Source organism: Schistocerca serialis, chromosome 12 (genome assembly GCF_023864345.2).
Source record: "Schistocerca serialis cubense isolate TAMUIC-IGC-003099 chromosome 12, iqSchSeri2.2, whole genome shotgun sequence".
In the NCBI taxonomy this organism is placed as follows: Eukaryota; Metazoa; Arthropoda; class Insecta; order Orthoptera; family Acrididae; genus Schistocerca; species Schistocerca serialis.
In genome coordinates, this window is record NC_064649.1 from 139104477 (window position 1) to 139129930 (window position 25454).

The window sequence follows — 25454 nt, forward strand, 5'->3', positions numbered from 1 at the left end:
TGCCTTTTGTATTAAATTCGGATGCAATTTCTGTGTTTCATCGTCAATAAGAAGGTCCAAGGGATACAGTAAACCTGAAGTGAAGCATCGGAATCTAAAACTGGACTCACAGGAGAGTTTCAAATCATAGAAAATTAGAGTGTCACTCCTCTTGTACTTAAGTCGGCATTGTGCCTTTTGTATTAAATTCGGATGCAATTTCTGTGTCTCATCGTCAATAAGAAGGTCCAAGGGATACAGTAAACCTGAAGTGAAGCATCGGAATCTAAAACTGGACTCACAGGAGAGGTTCAAATCATAGAAAATTAGAGTGTCAGTCCTCTTGTACTTAAGTCGGCATTGTGCCTTTTGTCTTAAAATCGGATGCAATTTCTGTGTTTCATCGTCAATAAGAAGGTCCAAGCGATACAGTAAACCTGAAGTGAAGCATCTGAATATAAAACTGGACTCACAGGAGAGGTTCAAATCATAGAAAGTTTGGGTGTCAGTCCTCTTGTACTTAAGTCGGCATTGTGCCTTTTGTCTTAAAATCGGATGCAATTTCTGTGTTTCATCGTCAATAAGAAGGTCCAAGCGATACAGTAAACCTGAAATGAAGCATTGGAATCTAAAACTGGACTAACAGGAGCGGTTCAAATCATAGAAAGTTTTAGTGTTAGTTTGCTTGTACTTAAGTCGGCATTGTGCCTTTTGTATTAAATTCGGATACAATTTCTGTGTTTAATCGCTAATAAGAAGGTCCAAGGGATACAGCAAACCTGAAGTGAAGCATCGGAATCTAAAACTGGACTCACAGGAGAGGTTCAAATCATAGAAAGTTAGAGTGTCAGTCCTCTTGTACTTAAGTCGGCATTGTGCCTTATGTATTAAATTCGGATGCAATTTTTGAGCTTCATCGTCAATAAGATGGTCCAAGGTATACAGTAAACCTGAAGTGAAGCATCGGAATCTAAAACTGGACTCAAAGGAGAGGTTCAAATCATAAAAAGTTAGAGTGTCAGTCCCCTTGTACTTAAGTCGGCATTGTGACTTTTGCATTAATTTCGGATGCAGTAGTTGTGTTTCATCGTCAATATAAAGGTCCAAGGGATACAGTAAACCTGAAGAGAAGCATCGGAATCTAAAACTGGACACACAGGAGAGGTTCAAATCATAGAATGTTAGAGTGTCAGTCCTCTTGTACATAAGTCGGCATTGTGCATTTTGTATTAAATTTGGATGCAAATTTCTGTGCTTCATAGTCAATAAGATGGTCCAAGGTATACAGTAAACCTGCAGTGAGGCATCGGAATCTAAAACTGGACTCAAAGGGGAGGTTCAAATCATAGAATGTTAGATTGTGAGTCTTCTTGTACTTAAGTCGGCATTGTGCCTCTTGTATTAAATTCGGATGCAATTTCTGTGTTTCATTGTTAATAAGAAGGTCCAAGGGATACAGTAAACCTGAAGTGAAGCATCGGAATCTAAAACTGGACTCACAAGATAGGTTCAAATCATAGAAAGTTAGAGTGTCAGTCCTTTTGTATTTAAGTCGGCATTGTGCCTTTTGTATTTAATTCCGATGCAATTTCTGTGTATCATCGTCATTAAGAAGGTCCAAGGGATACAGTAAACCTGAAGTGAAGCATCAGAATCTAAAACTGGACTCACAGGAGTGGTTCAAATCATAGAAAGTTAGAGTGTCAGTCCTCTTGTACTTAAGTCGGCATTGTGCATTTTGTATTAAATTCGGATGCAATTTCTGTGTTTCATCGTCAATAAGAGGGTCCAAGGGATACAGTAAACCTGAAGTGATGCATCGGAATCTAAAACTGGACTCACAGGAGAGGTTCAAATCATAGAAAGTTAGAGTGTCAGTCCTTTTATACTTAAGTCGGCATTGTGCCTTTTGTATTAAATTCGGATGCAATTTCTGTGTTTCATCGTCAATAAGAGGGTCCAAGGGATACAGTAAACCTGAAGTGATGCATCGGAATCTGAAACTGGACTCACAGGAGAGGTTCAAATCATAGAAAGTTAGAGTGTCAGTCCTCTTGTACTTAAGTCGGCATTGTGCCTTTTGTATTAAATTCCGATGCAATTTCTATGTTTCATCGTCAATAAGAGGGTCCAAGGGATACAGTAAATCTGAAGTGAAGCATCGGAGTCTAAAACTGGACTCACAGAAGGGGATGAAGTCACAGAAATGTAGAGTGTCAGTCCTCTTGTACTTGCTGGCCTAAGTGGCCGTGCGGTTAAAGGCGCTGCAGTCTGGAACCGCAAGACCCGTACGGTTGCAGGCTCGAATCCTGCCTCGGGCATGGATGTTTGTGATGTCCTTAGGTTAGTTAGGTTTAATTAGTTCTAAGTTCTAGGGGACTAATGACCTAAGCAGTTGAGTCCCATAGTGCTCAGAGCCATTTTTGAACCTCTTGTACTTAGGTCGGCATTGTGCCTTTTGTATTAAATTCAGATGCAATTTCTGTGTTTCATCGTCAATAAGAAGGTCAAAGGGATACAGTAAACCTGAAGAGAAGCTCGGAATCAGAAACTAGACTCACAAGAGGGGATCAAGTCATAGAGAGTTAGAGTGTCAGTCCTCTTGTACTTTAGTCGGCATTGTGCCTTTTGTATTAAATTCGGACGCAATTTCTGTGTTACATCGTCAATAAGAAGGTCCAAGGGATACAGTAAACCTGATGTGAAGCATCGGAATCTAAAACTGGACTCACAGGAGAGGTTCAAATCATAGAAAATTAGAGTGTCAGTCCTCTTGTACTTAAGTCGGCATTGTGCCTTTTGTATTAAATTCGGATGCAATTTCTGTGTTTCATCGTCAATAAGAAGGTCCAAGAGATACAGTAAACCTGAAGTGAAGCATCGGAATCCAAAACTGGACTCACAGGAGAGTTTCAAATCATAGAAAATTAGAGTGTCAGTCCTCTTGTACATAAGTCGGCATTGTGCGCTTTGTATTAAATTCGGATGCAATTTCTGTGTTTCATCGTCAGTAAGAAGGTCCAAGGGATACAGTAAACCTGAAGTGAAGCATCGGTATCTAAAACTGGACTCACAGGAGAGGTTCAAATCATAGAAAATTAGAGAGTCAGTCCTCTTGTACTTAAGTCGGCAAAGTGCCTTTTGTCTTAAAATCGGATGCAATTTCTGTGTTTCATCGTTAATAAGAAGGTCCAAGCGATACAGTAAACCTGAAGTGAAGCATCGGAACATAAAACTGGACTCACAGGAGTGGTTCATATCATAGAAAGTTAGGGTGTCAGTCCTCTTGTACTTAAGTCGGCATTGTGCCTTTTGTTTTAAATTCGGATGCAATTTCTGTGTTTCATCGTTAATAAGAAGGTCCAACGGATACAGTAAACCTGAAGTGAAGCATCGGAATCTATGACTGGACTCACAGGACAGGTTCAAATCATAGAAAGTTATAGTGTCAGTCCTCTTGTACTTAAGTCGGCATTGTGCCTTATGTATTAAATTCGGATGCAATTTTTGAGCTTCATCGTCAATAAGATGGTCCAAGGTATACAGTAAACCTGAACTAAAGCATCGGAATCTAAAACTGGACTCACAGGAGAGGTTCAAATCATAGAAAGTTAGAGTGTCAGTCCTCTTGTACTTAAGTCGGCATTGTGACTTTTGCATTAATTTCGGATGCAATTTTTGTGTTTCATCGTCAATATGAAGGTCCAAGGGATACAGTAAACCTGAAGAGAAGCATCGGAATCTAAAACTGGACACACAGGAGAGGTTCAAATCATTGAATGTTAGAGTGTCAGTCCTCTTGTACATGAGTCGGCATTATGCCTTTTGTATTAAATTCGGATGCAAATTTCTGTGCTTCGTCGACTATAGGATGGTCCAAGGTTTACAGTAGACCACAAGTGAAGCATCGGAATCTAAAACTGGACTCACAGCAGAGATTAAAATCATACAAAATTAGAGTGTCAAAAGTCTTGTACTTAAGTAGGCATTGTGCTTTTTGTATTAAATTCGGAAGCAATTTCTGTGTTTCATCGTTAATAAACAGGTCCAAGGGATACAGTAACCCTGACGTGAAGCATCAGAACCTAAAACTGGACTCACAAGAGAGGTTCAAATCATAGAAAGTTAGAGTGTCAGTCCTCTTGTACTTAAGTCGGCATTGTGCCGTTTGTATTAAATTCGGATGCAATTTCTGTGTTTCATCGTTAATAAGAAGTCCCTAGGGATACAGTAAACCTAAGTGAAGCATTGGAATCTAAAACTGGACTCACGGGAGAGGTTCAAATCATAGAAAGTTAGAGTGACAGTCCTTTTGTACTTAAGTCGGCATTGTGCTTTTTGTATTAAATTCGGATGCAAAATCTGTGTTTCATCGTCAATAAGAAGGTCCAAGGCATACAGTAAACCTAAAGTGAAGCATCGGAATCTAAAACTGGACCCACAGGAGAGGTTCAAATCATAGATAGTTAGAGTGTCAGTCCTCTTGTACTTAAGTCGGCATTGGGCATTTTGTATTAACTTCGGATGCAATTTCTGTGTTTCATCGTCAATAAGAATGTCCAAGGTATACAGTATACCTGAAGTGATGCATCGGAATCTAAAACTGGATTCACAGGAGAGGTTCAAATCTTAGAAATTTAGAGTGTCAGTCCTCTTGTACTGAAGTCGGCATTGTGCCTTTTGTATGAAACTCGGATGCAATTTCTGTGTTTCATCGTCAATAAGAAGGTCCAAGGGATACAGTAAACCTGAAGTGAAGCATCGGAATCTAAATCTGGACTCACAGGAGAGGTTCAAATCATAGGAAGTTAGAGTGTCAGTCCTCTTGTACTTAAGTCGGCATTGTGCCTTTTGTATTGAATTCGGATGTAGTTTCTGTGTTACATCGTTAATAGGAAGATCCAAGGGATACAGTAAACCTGAAGTGAAGCATCGGAATCTAAAAGTGGACCCACAGGAGAGGTTTAAATCATAGAAAGTTAGAGAGTCTGTCCTCTTGTACTCAAGTCGGCATTGTGCCTTTTGTATTAAATTCGGATGCAAATTTCTGTGCTTCATCGTCAATAAGATGGTCCAAGGTATAAAGTAATCCTGCAGTGAGGCATCGGAATCTAAAACTGGACTCACAGGGGAGGTTCAAATCATAGAATGTTAGAGTGTCAGACCTCTTGTACTTAAGTCGGCATTGTGCCTTTTGTATTAAATTCGGATGCAATTTCTGTGTTTCATCGTCAATAAGAAGGTCCAAGAGATACAGTAAACCTGAAGTGAAGCATCGGAATCTAAAACTGGACTCACCGGAGAGTTTCAAATCATAGAAAATTAGAGTGTCAGTCCTCTTGTACATAAGTCGGCATTGTGCCCTTTGTATTAAATTCGGATGCAATTTCTGTGTTTCATCGTCAGTAAGAAGGTCCAAGGGATACAGTAAACCTGAAGTGAAGCATCGGAATCTAAAACTGGACTCACAGGAGAGGTTCAAATCATAGAAAATTAGAGAGTCAGTCCTCTTGTACTTAAGTCGGCATTGTGCCCTTTGTCTTAAAATCGGATGCAATTTCTGTGTTTCATCGTCAATAAGAAGGTCCAAGCGATACAGTAAACCTGAAGTGAAGCATCGGAATATAAAACTAGACTCACAGGAGTGGTTCATATCATAGAAAGTTAGGGTGTCAGTCCTCTTGTACTTAAGTCGGCATTGTGCCTTTTGTTTTAAATTCGGATGCAATTTCTGTGTTTCATCGTTAATAAGAAGGTCCAACGGATACAGTAAACCTGAAGTGAAGCATCGGAATCTATGACTGGACTCACAGGACAGGTTCAAATCATAGAAAGTTAGAGTGTCAGTCCTCTTGTACTTAAGTCGGCATTGTGCCTTATGTATTAAATTCGGATGCAATTTTTGAGCTTCATCGTCAATAAGATGGTCCAAGGTATACATTAAACCTGAACTAAAGCATCGGAATCTAAAACTGGACTCACAGGAGAGGTTCAAATCATAGAAAGTTAGAGTGTCAGTCCTCTTGTACTTAAGTCGGCATTGTGACTTTTGCATTAATTTCGGATTCAATTTTTGTGTTTCATCGTCAATAAGAAGGTCCAAGGGATACAGTAAACCTGAAGTGAAGCATCGGAATATAAAACTGGACTCACAGGAGAGGTTCAAAACATAGAAAGTTAGAGTGTCAGTCCTCTTGTACATAAGTCGGCATTGTGCCCTTTGTATTAAATTCGGATGCAATTTCTGTGTTTCATCGTCAGTAAGAAGGTCCAAGGGATACAGTAAACCTGAAGTGAAGCATCGGAATCTAAAACTGGACTCACAGGAGAGGTTCAAATCATAGAAAATTAGAGAGTCAGTCCTCTTGTACTTAAGTCGGCATTGTGCCTTTTGTCTTAAAATCGGATGCAATTTCTGTGTTTCATCGTCAATATGAAGGTCCAAGGGATACAGTAAACCTGAAGAGAAGCATCGGAATCTAAAACTGGACACACAGGAGAGGTTCAAATCATTGAATGTTAGAGTGTCAGTCCTCTTGTACATGAGTCGGCATTGTGCCTTTTGTATTAAATTCGGATGTAAATTTCTGTGCTTCGTCGACTATAAGATGGTCCAAGGTTTACAGTATACCAGAAGTGAAGCATCGGAATCTAAAAGTGGACTCACAGGAGAGATTAAAATCATACAAAATTAGAGTGTCAGAAGTCTTGTACTTAAGTCGGCATTGTGCCTTTTGTATTAAATTCGGAAGCAATTTCTGTGTTTCATCGTTAATAAACAGGTCCAAGGGATACAGTAAACCTGACGTGAAGCATCAGAACCTAAAACTGGACTCACAAGAGAGGTTCAAATCATAGAAAGTTAGAGTGACAGTCCTTTTGTACTTAAGTCGGCATTGTGCTTTTTGTATTAAATTCGGATGCAAAATCTGTGTTTCATCGTCAATAAGAAGGTCCAAGGCATACAGTAAACCTAAAGTGAAGCATCGGAATCAAAAACTGGACCCACAGGAGAGGTTCAAATCATAGATAGTTAGAGTGTCAGTCCTCTTGTACTTAAGTCGGCATTGGGCATTTTGTATTAACTTCGGATGCAATTTCTGTGTTTCATCGTCAATAAGAATGTCCAAGGTATACAGTATACCTGAAGTGATGCATCGGAATCTAAAACTGGATTCACAGGAGAGGTTCAAATCTTAGAAAGTTAGAGTGTCAGTCCTCTTGTACTTAAGTCGGCATTGTGCCTTTTGTATGAAACTCGGATGCAATTTCTGTGTTTCATCGTCAATAAGAAGGTCCAAGGGATACAGTAAACCTGAAGTGAAGCATCGGAATCTAAATCTGGACTCACAGGAGAGGTTCAAATCATAGGAAGTTAGAGTGTCAGTCCTCTTGTACTTAAGTCGGCATTGTGCCTTTTGCATTGAATTCGGATGTAGTTTCTGTGTTACATCGTTAATAGGAAGATCCAAGGGATACAGTAAACCTGAAGTGAAGCATCGGAATCTAAAAGTGGACCCACAGGAGAGGTTTAAATCATAGAAAGTTAGAGTGTCTGTCCTCTTGTACTCAAGTCGGCATTGTGCCTTTTGTATTAAATTCGGATGCAAATTTCTGTGCTTCATCGTCAATAAGATGGTCCAAGGTATACAGTAATCCTGCAGTGAGGCATCGGAATCTAAAACTGGACTCACAGGGGAGGTTCAAATCATAGAATGTTAGAGTGTCAGTCCTCTTGTACTTGGGTCGGCATTGTGCCCTTTGTATTAAATTCAGATGCAATTTCTGTGTTTCATCGTCAATAAGAAGGTCAAAGGGATACAGTAAACCTGAAGAGAAGATCGGAATCAGAAACTGGACTCACAAGAGGGGATCAAATCATAGAGAGTTAAAGTGTCAGTCCTCCTGTACTTAAGTCGGCATTGTGCCTTTTGTATTAAATTCGGATGCAATTTCTGTGTTTCCTCGTCAATAACAAGGTCCAAGGGATACAGTAAACCTGAAGTGAAGCATCGGAATCTAAAACTGGGCTCACAGGAGAGTTTCAAATCATAGAAAATGAGAGTGTCAGTCCTCTTGTACTTAAGTCGGCATTGTGCCTTTTGTATTAAATTCGGATGCAATTTCTTTGTTTCATCGTCAATAAGAAGGTCCAAGGGATACAGTAAACCTGAAGTGAAGCATCGGAATCTAAAACTGGACTCACAGGAGAGGTTCAAATCTTAGAAAATTAGAGTGTCAGTCCTCTTGTACTTAAGTCGGCATTGTGCCTTTTGTCTTAAAATCGGATGCAATTTCTGTGTTTCATCGTCAATAAGAAGGTCCAAGCGATACAGTAAACCTGAAGTGAAGCATCGGAATATAAAACTGGACTCACAGGAGAGGTTCAAATCATATAAATTTAGGGTGTCAGTCCTCTTGTACTTAAGTCGGCATTGTGGCTTATGTATTAAATTCGGATGCAATTTCTGTGTTTCATCGTCAATAAGAAGGTCCAAGGTATACAGTAAACCTTAAGTGATGCATCGGAATCTAAAACTGGATTCACAGGAGAGGTTCAAATCTTAGAAAGTTAGAGTGTCAGTCCTCTTGTACTTAAGTCGGCATTGTTCCTTTTGTATGAAACTCGGATGTAATTTCTGTGTTTCATCGTCAATAAGAAGGTCCAAGGGATACAGTAAACCTGAAGTGAAGCATCGGAATCTAAATCTGGACTCACAGGAGAGGTTCAAATCATAGAAAGTTAGAGTGTCAGTCCTCTTGTACTTAAGTCGGCATTGTGCCTTTTGTATTGAATTCGTATGCAATTTCTGTGTTACATCGTTAATAGGAAGATCCATGGGATACAGTAAACCTGAAGTGAAGCATCGGAATCTAAAAGTGGACCCACAGGAGAGGTTTAAATCATAGAAGGTTAGAGTGTCCGTCCTCTTGTACTTAAGTCGGCATTGTGCCATTTGTATTAAATTCGGATGCAAATTTCTGTGCTTCATCGTCAATAAGATGGTCCAAGGTATACAGTAAACCTGCCGTGAGGCATCGGAATCTAAAACTGGACTCACAGGGGAGGTTCAAATCATAGAATGTTAGAGTGTCAGTCCTCTTGTACTTAAGTCGGCATTGTGCCTCTTGTATTAAATTCGGATGCAATTTCTGTGTTTCATTGTTAATAAGAAGGTCCAAGGGATACAGTAAACCTGATGTGAAGCATCGGAATCTAAAACTGGACTCACAAGATAGGTTCAAATCATGTAAAGTTAGAGTGTCAGTCCTCTTGTACTTAGGTCGGCATTGTGCCGTTTGTATTAAATTCGGATGCAATTTCTGTCTTTCATCGTTAATAAGAAGGTCCAACGGATACAGTAAACCTGAAGTGAAGCATCGGAATCTAAAAGTAGACTCACAGGAGAGGTTCAAATCATAGAAAGTTAGAGTGTCAGTCCTCTTGTACTTAAGTCGCCATTGTGCCTTATGTATTAATTTCGGACGCAATTTCTGTGTTTCATCGTTAATAAGAAGGTCCAAGGGATACTGAAAACCTGACGTGAAACATCGGCATCTAAGACTGGACTCACAAGAGAGGTTCAAATCATAGAAAGTGAGAGTGTCAGTCCTCTTGTACTTAAGTCGGCATTGTGAATTTTTTATTAAATTCGGATGCAATTTCTGTGTTTCATCGTCAATGAGAAGGTCCAAGGGATACAGTAAACCTGAAATGATGCATTGGAATCTAAAACTGGACTCACAGGAGAGGTTCAAATCATAGAAAGTTTTAGTGTCAGTTCGCATGTACTTAAGTCGGCATTGTGCCTCTTGTATTAAATTCGGATGCAATTTCTGTGTTTCATTGTTAATAAGAAGGTCCAAGGGATACAGTAAACCTGATGTGAAGCATCGGAATCTAAAACTGGACTCACAAGATAGGTTCAAATCATAGAAAGTTAGAGTGTCAGTCCTCTTGTACTTAAGTCGGCATTGTGCCGTTTGTATTAAATTCGGATGCAATTTCTGTGTTTCATCGTTAATAAGAAGGTCCAAGGGATACAGTAAACCTGAAGTGAAATTTTGGAATCTAAAACTGAACTCACAGGAGAAGTTCAAATCATAGAAAGTTAGAGTGTCAGTCCTTTTGTACTTAAGTCGGCATTGCGCCTTTTGAATTAAATTCGGATGCAATTTCTGTGTTTCATAGTTAATAAGAAGGTCCAAGGGGTACAGTTAACCGGAAGTGAAGCATCAGAATCTAAAACTGGACTAACAGGAGAGGTTCAAATCATAGAATGTTAGTGTGTCAGTCCTCTTGTACTTAAGTCGGCATTGTGACTTTTGTATTAAATTCGGATGCAATTTCTGTGTTTCATCGTCAATAAGAAGGTCCAAGGCATACAGTAAACCTGAAGTGAGGCTTCGGAATCTAAAAGTGGACTCACAGGAGAGGTTCAAATCATACAAAATTAGAGTGTCAGTAGTCTTGTACTTAAATCGGCATTGTGCCTTATGTATTAAATTCGGATGCAATTTTTGAGCTTCATCGTCAATAAGATGGTCCAAGGTATACAGTAAACCTGAAGTGAAGCATCGGAATCTAAAAGTGGACTCACAGGAGAGGTTCAAATCATAGAAAGTTAGAGTGTCAGTCCTCTTGTACTTAAGTCGGCATTGTGCCTTTTGTATTGAATTTGGATGCAATTTCTGTGTTACATCGTTAATAGAAAGATCCATGGGATACAGTAAACCTGAAGTGAAGCATCGGAATCTAAAAGTGGACCCACAGGAGAGGTTTAAATCAAAGAAGGTTAGAGTGTCCGTCCTCTTGTACTTAAGTCGGCATTGTGCCTTTTGTATTAAATTCGGATGCAAATTTCTGTGCTTCATCGTCAATAAGATCGTCCAAGGTATACAGTAAACCTGCAGTGAGGCATCGGAATCTAAAACTGGACTCACAGGGGAGGTTCAAATCATAGAATGTTAGAGTGTCAGTCCTCTTGTACTTAAGTCGGCATTGTGCCTCTTGTATTAAATTCGGATGCAATTTCTGTGTTTCATTGTTAATAAGAAGGTCCAAGGGATACAGTAAACATGATATGAAGCATCGGAATCCAAAACTGGACTCACAAGATAGGTTCAAATCATAGAAAGTTAGAGTGTCAGTCCTCTTGTACTTAAGTCGGCATTGTGCCGTTTGTATTAAATTCAGATGCAATTTCTGTGTTTCATCGTTAACAAGAAGGTCCAAGGGATACAGTAAACCTGAAGTGAAACTTTGGAATCTAAAACTGGACTCACAGGAGAGGTTCAAATCATAGAAAGTTAGAGTGTCAGTCCTTTTGTACTTAAGTCGACATTGTGCCTTTTGTATTAAATTCGGATGCAATTTCAGTGTATCATCGTCATTAAGAAGGTCCAAGGGATACAGTAAACCTGAAGTGAAGCATCGGAATCTAAAACTGGACTCACAGGAGAGGTTCAAATCATAGAAAGTTAGAGTGTCAGTCCTATTGTACTTAAGTCGGCATTGTGCATTTTGTATTAAATTCGGATGCAATTTCTGTGTTTCATCGTCAATAAGAGGGTCCAAGGGATACAGTAAACCTGAAGTGATGCATCGGAATCTAAAACTGGACTCACAGGAGCGGTTCAAATCATAGAAAGTTAGAGTGTCAGTCCTCTTGTACTTAAGCCGGCATTGTGCCTTTTGTATTAAATTCGGATGCAATTTCTGTGTTTCATCGTCAATAAGAAGGTCCAAGGGATACATTAAACCTGAAGTGAAGCATCGGAATCTAAATCTGGACTCACAGGAGAAGTTCAAATCATAGGAAGTTTGAGTGTCAGTCCTCTTGTACTTAAGTCGGCATTGTGCCTTTTGTATTGAATTCGGATGTAGTTTCTGTGTTACATCGTTAATAGGAAGATCCAAGGGATACAGTAAACCTGAAGTGAAGCATCGGAATCTAAAAGTGGACCCACAGGAGAGGTTTAAATCATAGAAAGTTAGAGTGTCTGTCCTCTTGTACTCAAGTCGGCATTGTGCCTTTTGTATTAAATTCGGATGCAAATTTCTGTGCTTCATCGTCAATAAGATGGTCCAAGGCATACAGTAATCCTGCAGTGAGGCATCGGAATCTAAAACTGGACTCACAGGGGAGGTTCAAATCATAGAATGTTAGAGTGTCAGTCCTCTTGTACTTGGGTCGGCATTGTGCCTTTTGTATTAAATTCAGATGCAATTTCTGTGTTTCATCGTCAATAAGAAGGTCAAAGGGATACAGTAAACCTGAAGAGAAGATCGGAATCAGAAACTGGACTCACAAGAGGGGTTCAAATCATAGAGAGTTAAAGTGTCAGTCCTCCTGTACTTAAGTCGGCATTGTGCCTTTTGTATTAAATTCGGATGCAATTTCTGTGTTTCATCGTCAATAACAAGGTCCAAGGGATACAGTAAATCTGAAGTGAAGCATCGGAATCTAAAACTGGGCTCACAGGAGAGTTTCAAATCATAGAAAATGAGAGTGTCAGTCCTCTTGTACTTAAGTCGGCATTGTGCCTTTTGTATTAAATTCGGATGCAATTTCTGTGTTTCATCGTCAATAAGAAGGTCCAAGGGATACAGTAAACCTGAAGTGAAGCATCGGAATCTAAAACTGGACTCACAGGAGAGGTTCAAATCTTAGAAAATTAGAGTGTCAGTCCTCTTGTACTTAAGTCGGCATTGTGCCTTTTGTCTTAAAATCGTATGCAATTTCTGTGTTTCATCGTCAATAAGAAGGTCCAAGCGATACAGTAAACCTGAAGTGAAGCATCGGAATATAAAACTGGACTCACAGGAGAGTTTCAAATCATATAAATTTAGGGTGTCAGTCCTCTTGTACTTAAGTCGACATTGTGCCTTTTGTTTTAAATTCGGATGCAATTTCTGTCTTTCATCGTTAATAAGAAGGTCCAACGGATACAGTAAACCTGAAGTGAAGCATCGGAATCTAAAAGTAGACTCACAGGAGAGGTTCAAATCATAGAAAGTTAGAGTGTCAGTCCTCTTGTACTTAAGTCGCCATTGTGCCTTATGTATTAATTTCGGACGCAATTTCTGTGTTTCATCGTTAATAAGAAGGTCCAAGGGATACTGAAAACCTGACGTGAAACATCGGCATCTAAAACTGGACTCACAAGAGAGGTTCAAATCATAGAAAGTGAGAGTGTCAGTCCTCTTGTACTTAAGTCGGCATTGTGAATTTTGTATTAAATTCGGATGCAATTTCTGTGTTTCATCGTCAATGAGAAGGTCCAAGGGATACAGTAAACCTGAAATGAAGCATTGGAATCTAAAACTGGACTCACAGGAGAGGTTCAAATCATAGAAAGTTTTAGTGTCAGTTCGCATGTACTTAAGTCGGCATTGTGCCTTTTGTATTTAATTCGGATACAATTTCTGTGTTTCATCGCTAATAAGAAGGTCCAAGGGATACTGCAAACCTGAAGTGAAGCATCGGAATCTAAAACTGGACTCACAGGACAGGTTCAAATCATAGAAAGTTAGAGTGTCAGTCCTCTTGTACTTAAGTCGGCATGGTGCCTTATGTATTAAATTCGGATGCAATTTTTGAGCTTCATCGTCAATAAGATGGTCCAAGGTATACAGTAAACCTGAAGTGAAGCATCGGAATCTAAAACTGGACTCACAGGAGAGGTTCAAATCATAGAAAGTTAGAGTGTCAGTCCTCTTGTACTTAAGTCGGCATTGGGCATTTTGTATTAACTTCGGATGCAATTTCTGTGTTTCATCGTCAATAAGAAGGTCCAAGGTATACAGTAAACCTTAAGTCATGCATCGGAATCTAAAACTGGATTCACAGGAGAGGTTCAAATCTTAGAAAGTTAGAGTGTCAGTCCTCTTGTACTTAAGTCGGCATTGTTCCTTTTGTATGAAACTCGGATGTAATATCTGTGTTTCATCGTCAATAAGAAGGTCCAAGGGATACAGTAAACCTGAAGTGAAGCATCGGAATCTAAATCTGGACTCACAGGAGAGGTTCAAATCATAGAAAGTTAGAGTGTCAGTCCTCTTGTACTTAAGTCGGCATTGTGCCTTTTGTATTGAATTCGGATGCAATTTCTGTGTTACATCGTTAATAGGAAGATCCATGGGATACAGTAAACCTAAAGTGAAGCATCGGAATCTAAAAGTGGACCCACAGGAGAGGTTTAAATCATAGAAGCTTAGAGTGTCCGTCCTCTTGTACTTAAGTCGGCATTGTGCCATTTGTATTAAATTCGGATGCAAATTTCTGTGCTTCATCGTCAATAAGATGGTCCAAGGTATACAGTAAACCTGCCGTGAGGCATCGGAATCTAAAACTGGACTCACAGGGGAGGTTCAAATCATAGAATGTTAGAGTGTCAGTCCTCTTGTACTTAAGTCGGCATTGTGCCTCTTGTATTAAATTCGGATGCAATTTCTGTGTTTCATTGTTAATAAGAAGGTCCAAGGGATACAGTAAACCTGATATGAAGCATCGGAATCCAAAACTGGACTCACAAGATAGGTTCAAATCATAGAAAGTTAGAGTGTCAGTCCTCTTATACTTAAGTCGGCATTGTGCCGTTTGTATTAAATTCAGATGCAATTTCTGTGTTTCATCGTTAATAAGAAGGTCCAAGGGATACAGTAAACCTGAAGTGAAACTTTGGAATCTAAAACTGGACTCACAGGAGAGGTTCAAATCATAGAAAGTTAGAGTGTCAGTCCTTTTGTACTTAAGTCGACATTGGGCCTTTTGTATTAAATTCGGATGCAATTTCAGTGTATCATCGTCATTAAGAAGGTCCAAGGGATACAGTAAATCTGAAGTGAAGCATCGGAATCTAAAACTGGACTCACAGGAGAGGTTCAAATCATAGAAAGTTAGAGTGTCAGTCCTATTGTACTTAAGTCGGCATTGTGCATTTTGTATTAAATTCGGATGCAATTTCTGTGTTTCATCGTCAATAAGAGGGTCCAAGGGATACAGTAAACCTGAAGTGATGCATCGGAATCTAAAACTGGACTCACAGGAGCGGTTCAAATCATAGAAAGTTAGAGTGTCAGTCCTCTTGTACTTAAGCCGGCATTGTGCCTTTTGTATTAAATTCGGATGATATTTCTGTGTTTCATCGTTAATAAGAAGGTCCAAGTGATACAGTAAACCTGAAGTGAAGCATCGGAATCTAAAACTGGACTCACAAGACAGGTTCAAATCATAGAAAGTTAGAGTGTCAGTCCTCTTGTACTTAATTCGGCATTGTGACTTTTGTATTAAATTCGGATGCAATTTCTGTGTTTTATCGTCAATAGGAAGGTCGAAGGCATACAGTAAACCTGAAGCGAAGCATCGGAATCTAAAACTGGACTCACAGGAGAGGTTCAAATCATAGAAAGTTAGAGTGTCAGTCCTATTGTACTTAAGTCGGCATTGTGCATTTTGTATTAAATTCGGATGCAATTTCTGTGTTTCATCGTCAATAAGAGGGTCCAAGGGATACAGTAAACCTGAAGTGAAGCATCGGAATTTAAACTGGACTCACAGGAGGGGTTCAAATCTTAGAAAGTAACAGTGTCAGTCCTCTTGTACTTAGGTCGGCATTGTGCATTTTGTTTTAAATTCGGATGCAATTTCTGTGTTTCATCGTCAATAAGAGGGTCCAAGGGATACAGTAAAAATGAAGTGAAGCATCGGAATCTAAAACTGGAATCATAAGAGATGTTCAAATCATAGGAAGTTAGAGTGTCAGTCCTCTTGTACTTAAGTCGGCATTGCGCCTTTTGAATTAAATTCGGATGCAATTTCGGTGTATCATCGTTAATAAGAAGGTCCAAGGGGTACAGTAAACCGGAAGTGAAGCATCAGAATCTAAAACTGGACTCACAGGAGAGGTTCAAATCATAGAATGTTAGAGTGTCAGTCCTCTTGTACCTAAGTCGGCATTGTGACTTTTGTATTAAATTCGGATGCAATTTCTGTGTTTCATCGTCAATAAGAAGGTCCAAGGCATACAGTAAACCTGAAGTGAGGCATCGGAATCTAAAAGTGGACTCACAGAAGAGGGTCAAATCATACAAAATTAGAGTGTCAGTAGTCTTGTACTTAAATCGGCATTGTGCCTTATGTATTAAATTCGGATGCAATTTTTGAGCTTCATCGTCAATAAGATGGTCCAAGGTATACAGTAAACCTGAAGTGAAGCATCGGAATCTAAAACTGGACTCACAGGAGAGGTTCAAATCATAAAAAGTTAGAGTGTCAGTCCTCTTGTACTTAAGTCGGCATTGTGCCTTTTGTATTGAATTCGGATGCAATTTCTGTGTTACATCGTTAATAGATAGATCCATAGGATACAGTAAACCTGAAGTGTAGCATCGGAATCTAAAAGTGGACCCACAGGAGATGTTTAAATCATAGAAGGTTATAGTGTCCGTCCTCTTGTACTTAAGTCGGCATTGTGCCTTTTGTATTAAATTCGGGTGCAAATTTCTGTGCTTCATCGTCAATAAGATCGTCCAAGGTATACAGTAAACCTGCAGTGAGGCATCGGAATCTAATACTGGACTCACAGGGGAGGTTCAAATCATAGAATGTTAGAGTGTCAGTCCTCTTGTACTTAAGTCGGCATTGTGCCTCATGTATTAAATTCGGATGCAATTTCTGTGTTTCATTGTTAATAAGAAGGTCCAAGGGATACAGTAAACCTGAAGTGAAGCATCGGAATCTAAAACTGGACTCTCAAGATAGGTTCAAATCATAGAAAGTTAGAGTGTCAGTCCTCTTGTACTTAAGTCGGCATTGTGCCGTTTGTATTTAATTCAGATGCAATTTCTGTGTTTCATCGTTAATAAGAATGTCCAAGGGATACAGTAAACCTGAAGTGAAACTTTGGAATCTAAAACTGGACTCACAGGAGAGGTTCAAATCATAGAAAGTTAGAGTGTCAGTCCTTTTGTACTTAAGTCGGCATTGTGCCTTTTGTATTAAATTCGGATGCAATTTCTGTGTATCATCGTCTTTAAGAAGGTCCAAGGGATACAGTAAACCTGAAGTGAAGCATCGGAATCTAAAACTGGACTCACAGGAGAGGTTCAAATCATAGAAAGTTAGAGTGTCAGTCCAATTGTACTTAAGTCGGCATTGTGCATTTTATATTAAATTCGGATGCAATTTCTGTGTTTCATCGTCAATAAGAGGGTCCAAGGGATACAGTAAACCTGAAGTGATGCATCGGAATCTAAAACTGGACTCACAGGAGAGGTTCAAATCAGAGAAAGTTAGAGTGTCAGTCCTCTTGTACTTAAGTCGGCATTTTGACTATTGTATTATATTCGGATGCAATTTTTGTGTTTCATAGTCAATAAGAACGTCCAGGGGATACAGTAAACCTGAAGCGAAGCATCGAAATCTAAAACTGGACTCACAGGAGAGGTTCAAATCATAGAAAGTTAGAGTGTCAGTCCGCTTGTTTTTAAGTCGGCATTGTGACTTTTGTATTAAATTCGGACGCGATTTCTGTGTTTCATCGTTAATAAGAAGGTCCAAGGGATAAAATAAACCTGAAGTGATGCATCGGAATTCAAAACTGTGCTAATAGGAGAGGTTCAAGTCATAGAAAGTTAGAGTGTCAGTCCTCTTGTACTTAAGTCGGCATTTTGACTATTGTATTATATTCGGATGCAATTTCTGTGTTTCATAGTCAATAAGAACGTCCAGGGGATACAGTAAACCTGAAGTGAAGCATCGGAATTTAAACTGGACTCACAGGAGGGGTTCAAATCTTAGAAAGCAACAGTGTCAGTCCTCTTGTACTTAGGTCGGCATTGTGCATTTTGTTTTAAATTCGGATGCACTTTCTGTGTTTCATCGTCAATAAGAGGGTCCAAGGGATACAGTAAACCTGAAGTGATGCATCGGAATCTAAAACTGGATTCATAAGAGATGTTCAAATCATAGGAAGTTAGAGTGTCAGTCCTCTTGTACTTAAGTCGGCATTGCGCCTTTTGAATTACATTCGGATGCAATTTCTGTGTTTCATCGTTAATAAGAAGAACCAAGGGGTACTGTAAACCTGAAGTGAAGCATCAGAATCTAAAACTGGACCCACAGGAGAGTTTCAAATCATAGAATGTTAGAGTGTCAGTCCTCTTGTACTTAAGTCGGCATTGTGACTTTTGTATTAAATTCGGATGCAATTTCTGTGTTTCATCGTCAATAAGAAGGTCCAAGGCATACAGTAAACCTGAAGTGAGGCATCGGAATCTAAAAGTGGACTCACAGGAGAGGTTCAAATCATATAAAATTAGAGTGTTTGTAGTCTTGTACTTAAGTCGGCATTGTGCCTTATGTATTAAATTCGGATGCAATTTTTGAGCTTCATCGTCAAATAGATGGTCCAAGGTATACAGTAAACCTGAAGTGAAGCATCGGAATCTAAAACTGGACTCACAGGAGAGGTTCAAATCATAGAAAGTTAGAGTGTCAGTCCTCTTGTAGTTAAGTCGGCATTGTGACTTTTGCATTAATTACGGATGCAATTTTTGTGTTTCATCGTCAATATGAAGGTCCAAGGGATACAGAAAACCTGAAGAGAAGCATCGGAATCTAAAACTGGACACACAGGAGAGGTTCAAATGATGGGATGTTAGAGTGTCAGTCCTCTTGTACATAAGTCGGCATTGTGCCTTTTGTATTAAATTCGGATGCAATTTCTGTGCTTCGTCGACTATAAGATGGGCCAAGGTTTACAGTAAACCAGAAGTGAAGCATCGGAATCTAAAAGTGGACTCACAGGAGAGATTAAAATCATACAAAATTAGTGTGTCAGTAGTCTTGTACTTAAGTCGGCATTGTGCCTTTTGTATTAAATTCGGAAGCAATTTCTGTGTTTCATCGTTAATAAAAAGGTCCAAGGGATACAGTAAACCTGACGTGAAGCATCGGAATCTAAAACTGGACTCACGGGAGAGGTTCAAATCATAGAAAGTTAGAGTGTCAGTCATTTTGTACTTAAATCGGCATTGTGCTTTTTGTATTAAATTCGGATTGCAAAATCTGTGTTTCATCGTCAATAAGAAGGTCCAAGGCATACAGTAAACCTGAAGTGAAGCATCGGAATCTAAAACTGGACACACAGGAGAGGTTCAAATCATACATAGTTAGAGTGTCAGTCCTCTTGTACTTAAGTCGGCATTGGGCATTTTGTATTAACTTCGGATGCAATTTCTGTGTTTCATCGTCAATAAGAAGGTCCAAGGTATACAGTAAACCTGAAGTGATGCATCGGAATCCAAAACTGGATTCACAGGAGAGGTTCAAATGTTTGAAAGTTAGAGTGTCAGTCCTCTTGTACTTAAGTGGGCATTGTGCCTTTTATATGAAACTCGGATGCAATTTCTGTGTTTCATCGTCAATAAGAAGGTCCAAGGGATACAGTAAACCTGAAGTGAAGCATCGGAATCTAAATCTGGACTCACAGGAGAGGTTCAAATCATAGAAAGTTAGAGTGTCAGTCCTCTTGTACTTAAGTCGGCATTGTGCCTTTTGTATTGAATTCGGATGCAATTTCTGTGTTACATCGTTAATAGGAAGATCCATGGGATACAGTAAACCTGAAGTGAAGCATCGGAATCTAAAAGTGCACCCACAGGAGAGGTTTAAATCATAGAAGGTTAGAGTGTCCTTCCTCTTGTACTTAAGTCGGCATTGTGCCTTTTGTATTAAATTCGGATGCAAATTTCTGTGCTTCGTCGTCAATAAGATGGTCCAAGGTATACAGTAAACCTGAAGTGAAGCATCGCAATCTAAAACTGGACTCACAGGAGAGATTAAAATCATACAAAATTAGTGTGTCAGTAGTCTTGTACTTAAGTCGGTATTGTGCCTTTTGTATTAAATTCGGAAGCAATTTCTGTGTTTCATCGTTAATTAAAAGGTCCAAGGGATACAGTAAACCTGACGTGAAGCATCGGAATCTAAAACTGGACTCACAAGAGAGGTTCAAATCATAGAAAGTTAGAGTGTCAGTCCTCTTGTACTTAAGTCGGCATTGTGCCGTTTGTATTAAATTCGGATGCAATTTCAGTGTTTCATCGTTAATAAGAAGTCCCAAGGGATACAGTACACCTGAAGTGAAGCATTGGAATCTAAAACTGGACTCACGGGAGAGGTTCAAATCATAGAAAGTTAGAGTGTCAGTCATTTTGTACTTAAATCGGCATTGTGCTTTTTGTATTAAATTCGGATTGCAAAATCTGTGTTTCATCGTCAATAAGAAGGTCCAAGGCATACAGTAAACCTGAAGTGAGGCATCGGAATCTAAAAGTGGACTCACAGGAGAGGTTCAAATCATATAAAATTAGAGTGTTTGTAGTCTTGTACTTAAGTCGGCATTGTGCCTTATGTATTAAATTCGGATGCAATTTTTGAGCTTCATCGTCAAATAGATGGTCCAAGGTATACAGTAAACCTGAAGTGAAGCATCGGAATCTAAAACTGGACTCACAGGAGAGGTTCAAATCATAGAAAGTTAGAGTGTCAGTCCTCTTGTAGTTAAGTCGGCATTGTGACTTTTGCATTAATTACGGATGCAATTTTTGTGTTTCATCGTCAATATGAAGGTCCAAGGGATACAGAAAACCTGAAGAGAAGCATCGGAATCTAAAACTGGACACACAGGAGAGGTTCAAATGATGGGATGTTAGAGTGTCAGTCCTCTTGTACATAAGTCGGCATTGTGCCTTTTGTATTAAATTCGGATGCAATTTCTGTGCTTCGTCGACTATAAGATGGGCCAAGGTTTACAGTAAACCAGAAGTGAAGCATCGGAATCTAAAAGTGGACTCACAGGAGAGATTAAAATCATACAAAATTAGTGTGTCAGTAGTCTTGTACTTAAGTCGGCATTGTGCCTTTTGTATTAAATTCGGAAGCAATTTCTGTGTTTCATCGTTAATAAAAAGGTCCAAGGGATACAGTAAACCTGACGTGAAGCATCGGAATCTAAAACTGGACTCACGGGAGAGGTTCAAATCATAGAAAGTTAGAGTGTCAGTCATTTTGTACTTAAATCGGCATTGTGCTTTTTGTATTAAATTCGGATTGCAAAATCTGTGTTTCATCGTCAATAAGAAGGTCCAAGGCATACAGTAAACCTGAAGTGAAGCATCGGAATCTAAAACTGGACACACAGGAGAGGTTCAAATCATACATAGTTAGAGTGTCAGTCCTCTTGTACTTAAGTCGGCATTGGGCATTTTGTATTAACTTCGGATGCAATTTCTGTGTTTCATCGTCAATAAGAAGGTCCAAGGTATACAGTAAACCTGAAGTGATGCATCGGAATCCAAAACTGGATTCACAGGAGAGGTTCAAATGTTTGAAAGTTAGAGTGTCAGTCCTCTTGTACTTAAGTGGGCATTGTGCCTTTTATATGAAACTCGGATGCAATTTCTGTGTTTCATCGTCAATAAGAAGGTCCAAGGGATACAGTAAACCTGAAGTGAAGCATCGGAATCTAAATCTGGACTCACAGGAGAGGTTCAAATCATAGAAAGTTAGAGTGTCAGTCCTCTTGTACTTAAGTCGGCATTGTGCCTTTTGTATTGAATTCGGATGCAATTTCTGTGTTACATCGTTAATAGGAAGATCCATGGGATACAGTAAACCTGAAGTGAAGCATCGGAATCTAAAAGTGCACCCACAGGAGAGGTTTAAATCATAGAAGGTTAGAGTGTCCTTCCTCTTGTACTTAAGTCGGCATTGTGCCTTTTGTATTAAATTCGGATGCAAATTTCTGTGCTTCGTCGTCAATAAGATGGTCCAAGGTATACAGTAAACCTGAAGTGAAGCATCGCAATCTAAAACTGGACTCACAGGAGAGATTAAAATCATACAAAATTAGTGTGTCAGTAGTCTTGTACTTAAGTCGGTATTGTGCCTTTTGTATTAAATTCGGAAGCAATTTCTGTGTTTCATCGTTAATTAAAAGGTCCAAGGGATACAGTAAACCTGACGTGAAGCATCGGAATCTAAAACTGGACTCACAAGAGAGGTTCAAATCATAGAAAGTTAGAGTGTCAGTCCTCTTGTACTTAAGTCGGCATTGTGCCGTTTGTATTAAATTCGGATGCAATTTCAGTGTTTCATCGTTAATAAGAAGTCCCAAGGGATACAGTACACCTGAAGTGAAGCATTGGAATCTAAAACTGGACTCACGGGAGAGGTTCAAATCATAGAAAGTTAGAGTGTCAGTCATTTTGTACTTAAATCGGCATTGTGCTTTTTGTATTAAATTCGGATTGCAAAATCTGTGTTTCATCGTCAATAAGAAGGTCCAAGGCATACAGTAAACCTGAAGTGAAGCATCGGAATCTAAAACTGGACACACAGGAGAGGTTCAAATCATACATAGTTAGAGTGTCAGTCCTCTTGTACTTAAGTCGGCATTGGGCATTTTGTATTAACTTCGGATGCAATTTCTGTGTTTCATCGTCAATAAGAAGGTCCAAGGTATACAGTAAACCTGAAGTGATGCATCGGAATCCAAAACTGGATTCACAGGAGAGGTTCAAATGTTTGAAAGTTAGAGTGTCAGTCCTCTTGTACTTAAGTGGGCATTGTGCCTTTTATATGAAACTCGGATGCAATTTCTGCGTTTCATCGTCAATAAGAAGGTCCAAGGGATACAGTAAACCTGAAGTGAAGCATCGGAATCTAAATCTGGACTCACAGGAGAGGTTCAAATCATAGAAAGTTAGAGTGTCCGTCCTCTTGTACTTAAGTCGGCATTGTGCCTTTTGCATTGAATTCGGATGCAATTTCTGTGTTACATCGTTAATAGGAAGATCCATGGGATACAGTAAACCTGAAGTGAAGCATCGGAATCTAAAAGTGCACCCACAGGAGAGGTTTAAATCATAGAAGGTTAGAGTGTCCTTCCTCTTGTACTTAAGTCGGCATTGTGCCTTTTGTATTAAATTCGGATGCAAATTTCTGTGCTTCATCGTCAATAAGATGGTCCAAGGTATACAGCAAACCTGCAGTGAGGCATCGGAATCTAAAACTGGACTCACAGGGGAGGTTCAAATCATAGAATGTTAGAGTGTCAGTCCTCTTGTACTTAAGTCGGCATTGTGCCTCTTGTATTATATTCGGATGCAATTTCTGTGTTTCATTGTTAATAAGAAGGTCCAAGGGATACAGTAAACCTGATGTGAAGCATCGGAATCTAAAACTGGACTCACAAGATAGGTTCAAATCATAGAAAGTTAAAGTGTCAGTCCTCTTGTGCTTAAGGCGGCATTGTGCCGTTTGTATTAAATTCGGATGCAATTTCTGTGTTTCATCGTTAATAAGAAGGTCCAAGGGATACAGTAAACCTCAAGTGAAACCTTGGAATCTAAAACTATACTCACAGGAGAGGTTCAAATCATAGACAGTTAGAGTGTCAGTCCTTTTGTACTTAAGTTGGCATTGTGCCTTTTGTATTAAATTCGGATGCAATTTCTGTGTATCATCGTCATTAAGAAGGTCCAAGGGATACAGTAAACCTGAAGTGAAGCATCGGAATCTAAAACTGGACTCACAGGAGAGGTTCAAATCATAGAAAGTTAGAGTGTCAGTCCTCTTGTACTTAAGCCGGCATTGTGCCTTTTGTATTAAATTCGATGCATTTTCTGTGTTTCATCGTTAATAAGAAGGTCCAAGTGATACAGTACACCTGAGGTGAAGCATCGGAATCTAAAACTGGACTCACAAGACAGGTTCAAATCATAGAAAGTTAGAGTGTCAGTCCTCTTGTTCTTAAGTCGGCATTGTGCCTTTTGTATTGAATTCGGATGCAATTTCTGTGTTTCATCGTCAATAAGAAGGTCCAAGGGATACAGTAAACCTGAAGTGAAGCATCGGAATCTAAAGCTGGATTCACAAGAGATGTTCAAATCATAGAATGTTAGAGTGTCAGTCCTCTTGTACTTAAGTCGGCATTGTGACTTTTGTATTAAATTCGGATGCAATTTCTGTGTTTCATCGTCAATAAGAAGGTCCAAGGCATACAGTAAACCTGAAGCGAAGCATCGGAATCTAAAACTGGACTCACAGGAGAGGTTCAAATCATAGAAAGTTAGAGTGTCAGTCCGCTTGTATTTAAGTCGGCATTGTGACTTTTGTATTAAATTCGGACGCAATTTCTGTGTTTCATCATTAATAAGAAGGTCCAAGGGATAAAATAAACCTGAAGTGATGCATCGGAATTCAAAACTGTACTAATAGGAGAGGTTCAAGTCATAGAATGTTAGAGTGTCAGTCCTCTTGTACTTAAGACGGCATTTTGACTATTGTATTAAATTCGGATGCAATTTCTGTGTTTCATAGTAAATAAGAACGTCCAGGGGATACAGTAAACCTGAAGTGAAGCATCAGAATTTAAACTGGACTCACAGGAGGGGTTCAAATCTTAGAAAGAAACAGTGTCAGTCCTCTTGTACTTAGGTCGGCATTGTGCATTTTGTTTTAAATTCGGATTCAATTTCTGTGTTTCATCGTTAATAAGAAGGTCCAAGGGGTACAGTAAACCTGAAGTGAAGCATCGGAATCTGAAACTGGACTCACAGGAGAGGTTCAGATCATAGAAAGTTAGAGTGTCAGTCCTCTTGTACTTAAGTCGGCATTGTGACTTTTGTATTAAATTCGGATGCAATTTCTGTGTTCCATCGTCAATAAGAAGGTCCAAGGGATACAGTCAACCTGAAGTGAAGTATCGGAAGCTAAATCTGGACTCACAGGAGGGGTTCAAATCATAGAAAGTTAGAGTGTCAGTCCTCTTGTACTTAAGTCGGGATTGTGCCTTTTGTATTAAATTCGGATGCAATTTCTGTGTTTCATCGTTAATAAGAAGGTCCAAGTGATACAGTAAACCTGAGGTGAAGCATCGGAATCTAAAACTGGACTCACAGGAGAGGATCAAATCATAGAAAGTAAGGGTGTCTGTCCCCTTGTACTTAAGTCGGCATTGTGCCTTTTGTAATGAATTCGGATTCAATTTCTGTGTTTCATCGTCAATAAGAAGGTCCAAGGGATACAGTAAACCTGAAGTGAAGCATCGTAATCTAAAACTGGAATCACAAGAGATGTTCAAATCATAGAATGTTAGAGTGACAGTCCTCTTGTACTTAAGTCGGCATTGTGCCGTTTGTATTAAATTCGGATGCAATTTCTGTGTTTCATCGTTAATAAGAAGGTCCAAGGGATACAGTAAACCTGAAGTGAAACTTTGGAATCTAAAACTGGACTCACAGGAGAGGTTCAAATCATAGAAAGTTAGAGTGTCAGTCCTTTTGTACTTAAGTCGGTATTATGCCTTTTGTATTAAATTCGGATGCAATTTCTGTGTATCATCGTCATTAAGAAGGTCCAAGGGATACAGTAAACCTGAAGTGAAGCATCGGAATCTAAAAC